This window comes from Lissotriton vulgaris, chromosome 5 (genome assembly GCF_964263255.1).
Source record: "Lissotriton vulgaris chromosome 5, aLisVul1.2, whole genome shotgun sequence".
Lineage (NCBI taxonomy): Eukaryota > Metazoa > Chordata > Amphibia > Caudata > Salamandridae > Lissotriton > Lissotriton vulgaris.
Genome location: NC_141693.1, coordinates 91,501,546 through 91,511,405, shown reverse-complemented (window position 1 = coordinate 91,511,405; position 9,860 = coordinate 91,501,546).

Sequence of the window (9,860 nt, the reverse complement as noted above, 5' to 3'; positions counted from 1 at the left end):
TATGATCTGTCGTACCGTGGCCAGGGACAAACTCGTGCTGCCAAGGGGAGACAAGACTACCAATGATCCTGCCCAACCTTTTGGCCCATATTTTCGAATACACCTTAGTGTCCGCGTTGATCAGCGAAATAGGGCGATAGGACCCTGGTTTCTCACTTGGCTTTCCCTTCTTGTGAAAGATTATTATATTGGTTTCCCTCCATGACTCCGGGACCACCCCTGAACACAGAATCCCATTGAATAGATCCACAAGCAGCGGGGTGATCTCGGCTTCGATAGACTTATAAACCTCCAGGGGTATCCCATCTGGGCCGCCTTCCCTGATGCTAATTCCCGTAGTGCAGCTATGACCTCACTCCCAGTAATGCCTCTATCCAGTTCTTCTCTTGCAGCTTCATCCAGACGGGGGCCCTTATCCACACACTCCTCCCCCTGGTTTCTATCACAATCTTCCTCATCATAGAGCCTTCGATAGAAGTTCTGAAAAACCTTTAGTATATCCTTAGCCTCAGTGTATTCTTTCCCTTCTCTTCAATACAGGAGATTACATTCTTGGTTTTTTCCTGTCTTAGTCGTAAAGCTAAGGCTCTACCTGCTTGCTCCCCTGTTTCATAGCGTTTGGCCCTTGAGGTTTGAAAATCACCAATCGCCTTCTGAGTTACCTCCTTCTGCAACGCAGCTTTGACCGTCAGCAATGCGCTTTGGCTTTCACTACTATCTCCCCCTGAGGCAATATCCTTTATGTGTTGTTCTTCTGCGATGGCTAGTTTCCCCATTAGTCTCTCCACCTCACATCTATCCTCCCTTCTCAGCCTAGCAGAACAACTTATAGATTCCCCCCTTAAGGCCGCTTTAAATGCCTCCCAGACCCCATTGCGGGACCATTTATTGAGGTGCTCCACAAACCTATTGTCTGCTAATAATCTCCTTTCCAAGGTCCAGCTTGTCCTTTTCCTTTCCACCTTACTCATCTCATACGATAATACCAAGGGGTTGTGGTCCGATATTAGTCTCAGGAGTTTTGTAATACCTACCCTGTTTATTTTGGAGGAAGAAATAAAAAAGTAGTCCAGCTTGGTATACTTCTGATAGGGGTTTGAGAAGTAAGTAAAGCCAGGGTTTTGGGGCTCTTTAACACCCCACACATCCTTCAGCCCATGTGAACCAATGAGGGCCTGAATTGCCCTAAAAACTCTAGGTTTCCGCCCAGCGTAGAATGTTCCATTGAGCCAATCCACTGAGATATTTAGATCTCCACATAATACTGTGGGAGTTGGCCAACTAACTAATTCTACTTCAAGGAGATCAAAAATCTCAGGGTCATCCTTATTGGATCCATAAACTACACATAATGTTAAACCCATTTCCTTCTCAGCTATTACCCATCTACCATGGCTATCCACTTTAACACGTCTAACCCACCCAAAGACGTTCTTGCTAAGATAGCAACCCCCCTAATTGTTGAAGATTGCGTTGAGCATGCCACCAACTCAAAGCCATTAAGGAGCAGCAATTTTCTCTTAGCCCATGAGAAATGTGTCTCTTGAAGACACAGAACATCTATTTGATTACATTTCACAAAATACGCCAACCTTTGCCGCTTCACCCAATCATTCATACCTCCCACATTTATTGTACAGATTCGAATGTTCGCCATCCTGATGAACCAAACAGCCTGCTATAAAACACTGAGCCTTAGACAGCCTCTTCTTTGCCGCGCTTATGCCTTGACCAATCAACCACCCTCCCCCCCTCTGCCACCCCTCTGACCCCCCACCCCTCCCACTCGCAGCCCAGACCCCCCTGAAACCCCTCCCCACCCTACTCTGTGAAGCGCTCAGACCTAGTCTGTGCATTTGATGGTCACGCGGTGACAGCAGTGAGGACTTAGAAAATATACATAAACAAATTCCCACAAAAGCCCTTACACCCTTGAACATAGTCCGAAAGTCCAAAAGTCCACAGCCAAACAGGTTGACCCAACCCTTCTTAATCAGCAACTGAAGACTTACATTTTTAAAAGCGATCGCCCAGTCGCTTACAATTCAAACCTATTTGCCTAGAGGGTCAAGGTACTCCTTTGCCTTAATTTCTGAAGAAAGAGCTCCCTGGAACATGGTTGAGCCCACCCTGACTTTCAGAAGTCAGGGCGAACCAGATGATGAAGCATTACACTATTAGAGTGTGTGAGCGTTATTTAAAGAAAGTGAACCCTTTCCTTCTCCACTTTTAGAAAGGCGGAGCTTCACCTAGTAAAATTTGTGGCACGCAGGTTACACAAGAAATGTGTTGGGATATTTTGTTTGTTTATATACAGTAATTTGGTGGGATGTATCCCTCCTATAACTCTTCCATAAGGTGGAAGAACCTCTCAACCCTCCTGATTTGAGAAGGAAATATTGTACTCTTTTCCCCAGTCCAATATAAACCACTGTAAAATGCTGCCCCTGTAGCAGTGGCCTTTAGACAATTCTAGGCTTCAAAATAGGCAAAGAAGCCAAAAGAGATACACTTCACATTTCAATTGCGGTAAAAGTTGCTCACTTTAGAGGTTGTAAACAGGGACTTATTAGAATTTGGGAATGGTAGTCATGGATATGGTGAAGATGCTGGGCTGGTGGAAGAGCAAAAAGACCAAGGAGATGGCAAGAAAGCGAATGATGAGTGGAGAGTACTGGAATAAGAAGACGCCACATACATACTCTTTTATTGCCTAGTTTTTTGCTTATTGGATTGTGGTGCAAAGTGTCAGGACATGCCTGTGGTGGGCACAGCACACCACCACTTACTTCTTATGTGGGGGTGTTGGAAAGTGGATTATTAGTACCAGCAAATGTATATCTGCCACTGGTAATATGGCCAATAACACAGTATAGGGCTCAGAATAGGTCGAAGAAAATTATCAGTACGCTCAATCCTTGGTAGCTTGGCTGCAAGCAGGCAGGCTTAACTCCGGAGACCGGTATGTAAAGCATTTAAAAACACAATTTCAGTAAATAATCAAGACACAAAACACAATACAAATCCAACACCAATTTATGAAAATATGAAATATTTATATTTCAAAAATGACACCAAAATGACAAATGTAGGAAACCGGAGATAATAATTTTTTAAGATTTAGCACTACATAGCACTGCATAGCACCTAGAAACCTATAGCATCTTATCAGGATATCTGGTCGCGACAGACCGGGTCAAAGTCAATGTTTCAGGCCGATCGTGATGGAGCCCTGGGCAGCTACCACTCGCAGTAGGCTCAGTCAAAGTTTTTACCTTCTGAAGAGCTTTTCTTCCCGGGGTCTCTCGAAGCTCTCAGTCTATCCGGATTCGGTGAGGGTTCACCGGATTGCCTTGCGAGGAGCTCGCAGTCAATCTTATGGAAGTCTGACCTCCAGAGCGTTCTAGCGGGAAAAACCAAGGATCCAGGCAGTGGACGGCAGGCGGCTTGGCTTTCATAGTTGCTCCCGGTCACCTTTTCTTTGGTCGGGCTTAGAAAATTTTACGGAGCTTTTTCTCACAGGGTTCCTTGATGCTCTTCACCAGGCTGGATTCAGCGAGGGTTCGCTGGCCTCGGATTTTGCCTTCTCCTGGTCAGACTCTGGAAGAAGGACTTACAGGGCTTTTCAGCAGGACAAACCTAGACGGCAGGTCGGCTCTCGGTTGAAGGCAGGCTGCTTGGCTGGCCAGGTTGAGTGGGCCCCCTTATAGAGATTTTTTCCAAAGTTGCTCCAAAGTTCTCCAAACTTCTCGAACTTCTTCCTGAAGTTACTTAAAGGGTCCCAAAGCATCTCAAACTCCCTCCAAGGGTCTGGAAGCTCCAAGATTGTCCTTGAAAGTTAAGGACTTCAGTTCTCACAATTCACTTGGAAAAACACTTACAAATCCACTGTTAGTTCTCCAGGTTGAGGATTCTTGGCGGTGATGTTCCAGGTGAGAGTCCACTCTTTAGTCTTTTTACAGCAAGGTAATCCACAGACTGTAGTTCCAGATGGTGCAGAAGGTGCAGTCTTCAGAGTGCAGGCCTTAGGAAATCAAACTTCCAACTTCTTGCTTTCTTAAGTTTCAAGCAGCAGATCTGAGGGACTCTGCCCTTCTCAGATACTTATTCCAACTTCTCTGGGTCAATCAGGAGGTCACGTCTGTCCAATGGGCTGCAAAGTTCCACCCAAAGGTCGCACCACTTCCTACAGAGTGTGACAGTATTTTGTCCCAGAATGCACCAATTCTTTCAAATTCATAATGGCTGATTTTCCAGCAGGGAGAAAAGAGCTAGCTAAACACACCACTAGGATGGATAATCTCCATAGTCTCTCCCCCTTGCATCTTCATATTCCATCCTTAATCCAAGCATCTGACTGTGGTCCATAAAGGTAAAGTTGTAAATTACACAGGGGTTCTCCCCTTCCCTTGAAGTCCATTGTGTAGGACTTCTCCCCCTGCCCTGTCATTCCTGTGTCCAGCATAGTTGATCAACCCCAGGGGCGTCATAGTTAAGGCTAATCACCTTAATTATGACTAATCAGGACAGACCACTGGAAGGCTGAATTTGGACTTACAAACAAGAAAGTCTTATAACTTCTGGTATGTTATGTTAATACATTTATTAAGCCCACGATTACCCAAAGGTGTTTTGTCACTAAAGGTTGGAGTAGGCAGGTTCCTGTATGCCACATGTCTCTATTTCTTAAACAGCCAAGTTGTCAAGGCCTTCCTAAACGCAGATAAAGTTGGAAGTGTTCTAATGGAGAAAGGGAGTGCATTCCAGAGCTTGGGGGCAGCCGCCCTAAAGCTTCTGCCACCCCAACTTGATTTGAAAATTATTTTAATTGCTAGCAGTCTAGCTCCTTCAGAGCAAAGATGCCTTTTTGGGACATACCAATATAGTAGGCTTCTCAGGAACTTGGGGCCGGAATCCTGAAGTGCTCTGTAGGTAATACAGAGGGCCTTAAAGATGATACGGTTCTTAACTGGGAGCCAATGCAGCTTATGCAAATGTTTTCAAACTGAAAAGTGCCTAGGAATTCCCAACAGAAGCCTAGCGGCCGCATTTGGAGTCATTTGCAACTTGTTGAGTTGCTTCTCAGGCATGTCAAGATAGAGACCATTGCAGTAGTCTAGTTTTGCAAGAATCAAAGAAGAAATCACTGTTCCTTACTATCCCTACGGATAAAAGGTAGTATTTTTCTGATTTCTTTAAGCAGAAAAAAGCTCGCTGTGGAGATGAAATTAACCTGTGTCTCGAAGTTCAGTTTATTATCAATATTCACGCCAAGGCTCTTTGCCTTGTTAACTCGGATAGGTGCCGTCCCAAGTTCATCAGGCCACCAACTCTGTGACCATTTTGGCAAAGAATTGCCAAAAATTACTACTTCTGTTTTGTCTGAATTCAGTCTCAGATAATGAGAGCTCATCCAGGAGCTGACTGCCAGCATGCAGTCCTTAAAGTTTTGCATTGGTGGTAAGGACTTTTTTTAATACCGACAGGACAATTTGTGTATCATCTGCATAAGATGTCAAAGCCAGTCCGTAGGATCTTATAAGTTTCACCAGTTCTGATATATAAATATTAAAAAAGTGTGGGGCTCAAAGATGAGCCCTGTGGGACTCCGCACGGGAGGGCAAAAGGAGGAGACTCGTAGCTGCCCAGAACTATTGATTGTATTCTGCCTGACAGGAAGGACGAAACTAGAATAAGTGCTTTGTCGGAGAGGCCAATGGAATTCAGGCAATTTAGTAAGAGATTGTGATCAACAGTGTTGAAAGCTGCCGATAAATTGAGTAAAATCAGAGCAACAGCTCCCCCTGTGTCCAGAGTTGTTCCGATTTCATCTGTGGCTTTAATTAGGGCTGATTCCGTACTGTGCTCTGCCCTAAATCCAAACTCTGTTTCATCTACACAGTTGTTATTTTGCAAAAAGTGAGTTAACTGCTCATTTATAACTTTCTCCACTAATTTTTCAGGTAGAGAAAGATGGGAAATAGGTCTGTAGTTAATAGGTTCAGTGGGATCGAGGTTGGGGTTTTTCAGTAGTGGCAACATGGATTCCCTTTTCCAAATGGTGGGAAATGTACCCTAAGCAAACATGGCAGTAAAGATGACGGTAAGACTGGGAGTCAACATCTCAGGAGCTTGCTTGAAAACGTTGCGGGGAAGAGGGTCATGGGGAGAGCCTGATTTGGCCTGCTGAATAAGAGTATTGATCTTCTCGTTTGTAATTGGTTCAAATTTGGAGAAGGTCGGGGCATCAGAAGAGCCAACATTGGCTTGAATGCATTTGTCTGGGTGAGTATTAGTGTCAAATATGACATATATTTGCTCCACTTTCTTCAAAAAATGTTGTGCTAAGGAATCACAAAATTCTTGTGATGGCTCAAATGTATTTATTTCTAGAGGTCCTGATCATTTCGAAACTGCTTGAAAGAGTTCCTTGATAGAGTTGTTTGCCTCCTCAATTTGTTTAGTTAAATAGGAGGGATTTTCTATCATTATCAGGTTTTTATATTCACCCAATAGAGATTTCTAGGTTGAGAATTCGCTGGGATTGTATTTGTTTCTCCAGTGTCTTTCCTGTCACCTACATTCTTGTTTCTTAGCCTTGAGGGTTTCCGAAAACCACGGAGTGGTGGGTGAGTTTCTTTTAGATGTGTTTTGTTTTTATAAGGGGCCGTGTGTGAGAGAAAGTTTTTAAATTGTAGTGAGGCTACTTCCACACTTTTGGAAAGCCTATTTTGACTTTTAGACAGTTGACCATCTACGATAGGTCTTAGTAAGTTGCTTTGGACAGGTGACTTTGTCTGTAGAAGGGCTATGCAGATCAAAAATAACAGATGAGTTATCCGTCCATATTAAAGGCAAGATGTCCTTGATTCATTATTGGTAGAGATGCCATCAAGGGTATCCCCAGCTTGATGTGTAGGGCCTGTAACTATTTGCGTTAAACCTGCCATAGTCATGAGCTCAATTAGAGTGACAGTGTTTGGGTCCGAGCTATCTCGAGATGAAAGTTATAATCACCTAAAAGATGTATTGAGTTCTCTATCGCACACGATTCAAGCAGAGATTTCATTGTATTTAAAAATCCTGTTTTATTTCCTGGTGGCCAATGGAGTAAGATCCCTTTAAAAGTAAAACAGTTGCCTATTTTTAAATTAAAAGAAAAAGCTTCACTATCTGGGCTAGGTATGGGCTCGCAGGATGCTTTTAAGGTGTCACGGTAGATCATCGCAATTCTATGTCAGGACCGGAGGCTTCGGATTATGCTTTTCTCTCTTCGCTGTTTATTCACATAAAACCACACAGCAGCCAGAAAAGCATCAAACTTGAAAATTTTCCATTTGTATTCCAAACACAGGAATAATCAGAAAAAACATCATAATAACATTTTCTTAGAACCACAACTCCCATCAGTCCAACATTTGGTAGTCCTTTCTTAGTGTCCATAGAGCCGAAGATAGGGCGTCCATCTTGTGAACTCCTCCTCTTGCTTCGCAGCCAGTTAAGTGCTATTTCTCCCTCTCTCTCACAGATTTGTGTGTGGGGGTTTTTTTCTTGTGTGGTGTGAATCCTATATTTGTATAGGTTGGTTATTTGTTATTTGGTGGGTTCTGTTGAGTTTTTCCTTCCACAGAGCCCCTTCATCGCGGGGACGCCTTCGCCCCTTACGCGATGTCCCCGTGTGTACCGCGGTGCCTATTCTACTGCTAGAGGGCGCCGTAGCGTCTCGTCTGCCCTAGCGCGGTTCCGTCTCGCTGACTGGAGCCGTGCTGGGGAGAAGGAGTCGCGCCGGAGCCCTGTTGCCGCCTAACCCTGACGCCCTGTATTGGTGGTTTCGACCACGCTGACGCCTACGGGCAGGTTTTGAGCACCTTTCTGCAGCTTTGCTGCCGCTGGGGTGGTACCCGCTTAAGCGCGCTGGGAGGCGGTGTGACCCGGTCTCTGTGAGAGGGTCGGAGCGCTGTGAAGGCTGGTGCTGCCTTCGTGACTGCCAGGTTCCGCCGGTATACAAGCGTTGCTAGCCTCCGGTTAGCCCATATTTGGCAGGTTCTGCACCAACAAAAACCCTCAGTTTTCTGGTAATTGTAGCTGCTCATTAGGTGCGTCATGGCTGAGGGGTATTACGTCGAGGAGGAAGAATCTCACCAGTACCTCCAAGACGATGAGTTTTATGCGGCTGTAGATCAGTCGATTTACCGTTGTGTACAGGAGATTGTAGGGCCCATGGAAGACAGGCTATCGGCCCGCATAGTGGAGGAGTGCGCTAAGTTGGCGCCAGGCCTTGCAGGGATACCCGTCGCTGACCCTGGACAGCCACCGGCGGGCAAGAAGGTTTGTAGGGACGCAGGCCCTGGAGGCTCGCAGGGCGTGGACAAGGACGCCTTCGAGCGCCTACGGGACGCTTTTCTGGCTAAGGCGACCGTGCCTACCCCTGTGTCGCTCCCGCCTGAGGTCCCCTCAACATCGGCTGGCACTGCCCCTCCCTCCCCGGGAGGACAATCCCCTGCGGATACTGATGAGGAGGACGAAGATTCCGTGCGGTCTTGGCGACCGCCCACATCCGCTGCGGAGTTACCCAAGGACACTTCGGGCATGCTCGACCCGGATGAGATAATTCATCCGCGGTCGGCTGCTTGGGCTCCTGGGGACAAGGTCGCGCAGTTTGTGGCAGGCCGCCTCCGCAAGCCCTTAGAAAAGGAGGCGCGCAGTTGCCTGAGAGGAGAGTGTCGCCGTCCTACTCTGGAGGGTAAGGTAACTATGACACCAGAGTTAGACGGGAAGATGGCCACTTTCATGGGCAACTTTGTTAAGGATCCCCGTAAGGGAATCGATCGTTCTTGGCGTTCATGCCAAGACAAGCTACTGGATGCCATAGGCCCGCTCACGAAGATTCTTGATATGGCCGAGGAGGCCAAGGTGTCGGGCACCCCCATATGCCCGGAGGTGTTGTCGAACTGGGCGCAGAGGGCTGTCATATTTTTGGGCAACGCAAACTGCGCCCTCTCTACGGAACGGCGACGTTCTCTACTAATTAAGCTGTACCCCAAATTGGGAGATTTGGCCTCCTGTCGCGCAAGGGGGTCTCTTTGGAGAACCTTTTATAAAGGAGCTGGGAAAATTCGTTTCTACGTTCACCTCATTGGACAAGGCCCAGTCCACTATCAAAAGGGTCTTCCACCAACGTTTTTCCCGAGGGGCTGGTCATGGCAGGGGCCTCACGACCGGCCGTGGCGGTCAAAACCAACCCAATAAAGGGCAGGGCTCCGGCAGAGGAAACTACAACACCTCTGCGAACTACAACAATTTCTACCCGACAAGAGGTCAGCGCTTCCGAGGACGTGGAGGCTTCAGGAATGACTCCGGTGGCAATAATTCCCACGGTGAGTGTGATCCCTGCGGATCAAGTTGTGATTGGGGGAAGGTTGGCATGTTTCCCACAGGCTTGGGCGGCTATTACGAAGGATGCATGGGTCCTTCAGACCGTGCGGGGGTTCCGTATAGAGTTTTACGATCAGCCGCGCCAGCTACAGCCGCCTCGTCCTATAACTTTCTCTCAGCCAGACGAGCTGTTGATCGACGAGGAAGTCTCGGCACTGTTGCGCAAAGGGGCTATTTGTCGAACAACGCGTCACCCCGGTGGTTTCCTAAGCAATATTTTCCTCGTGGAGAAAGTAGATGTAGGCAAGCGGACAGTCATCAGCCTCAAAGAGTTCAACGGCTGGGTAGTGTACAATCATTTCAAGATGGAGAGCATCCATCTGTTGAGGGACGGGCTGCGAACGAACGATTGGATGGTTCGCCTAGACCTCAAGGATGCGTACTTGGTGGTCCCCATCCATCCGCCTCACCGCCGCTACCTCCAG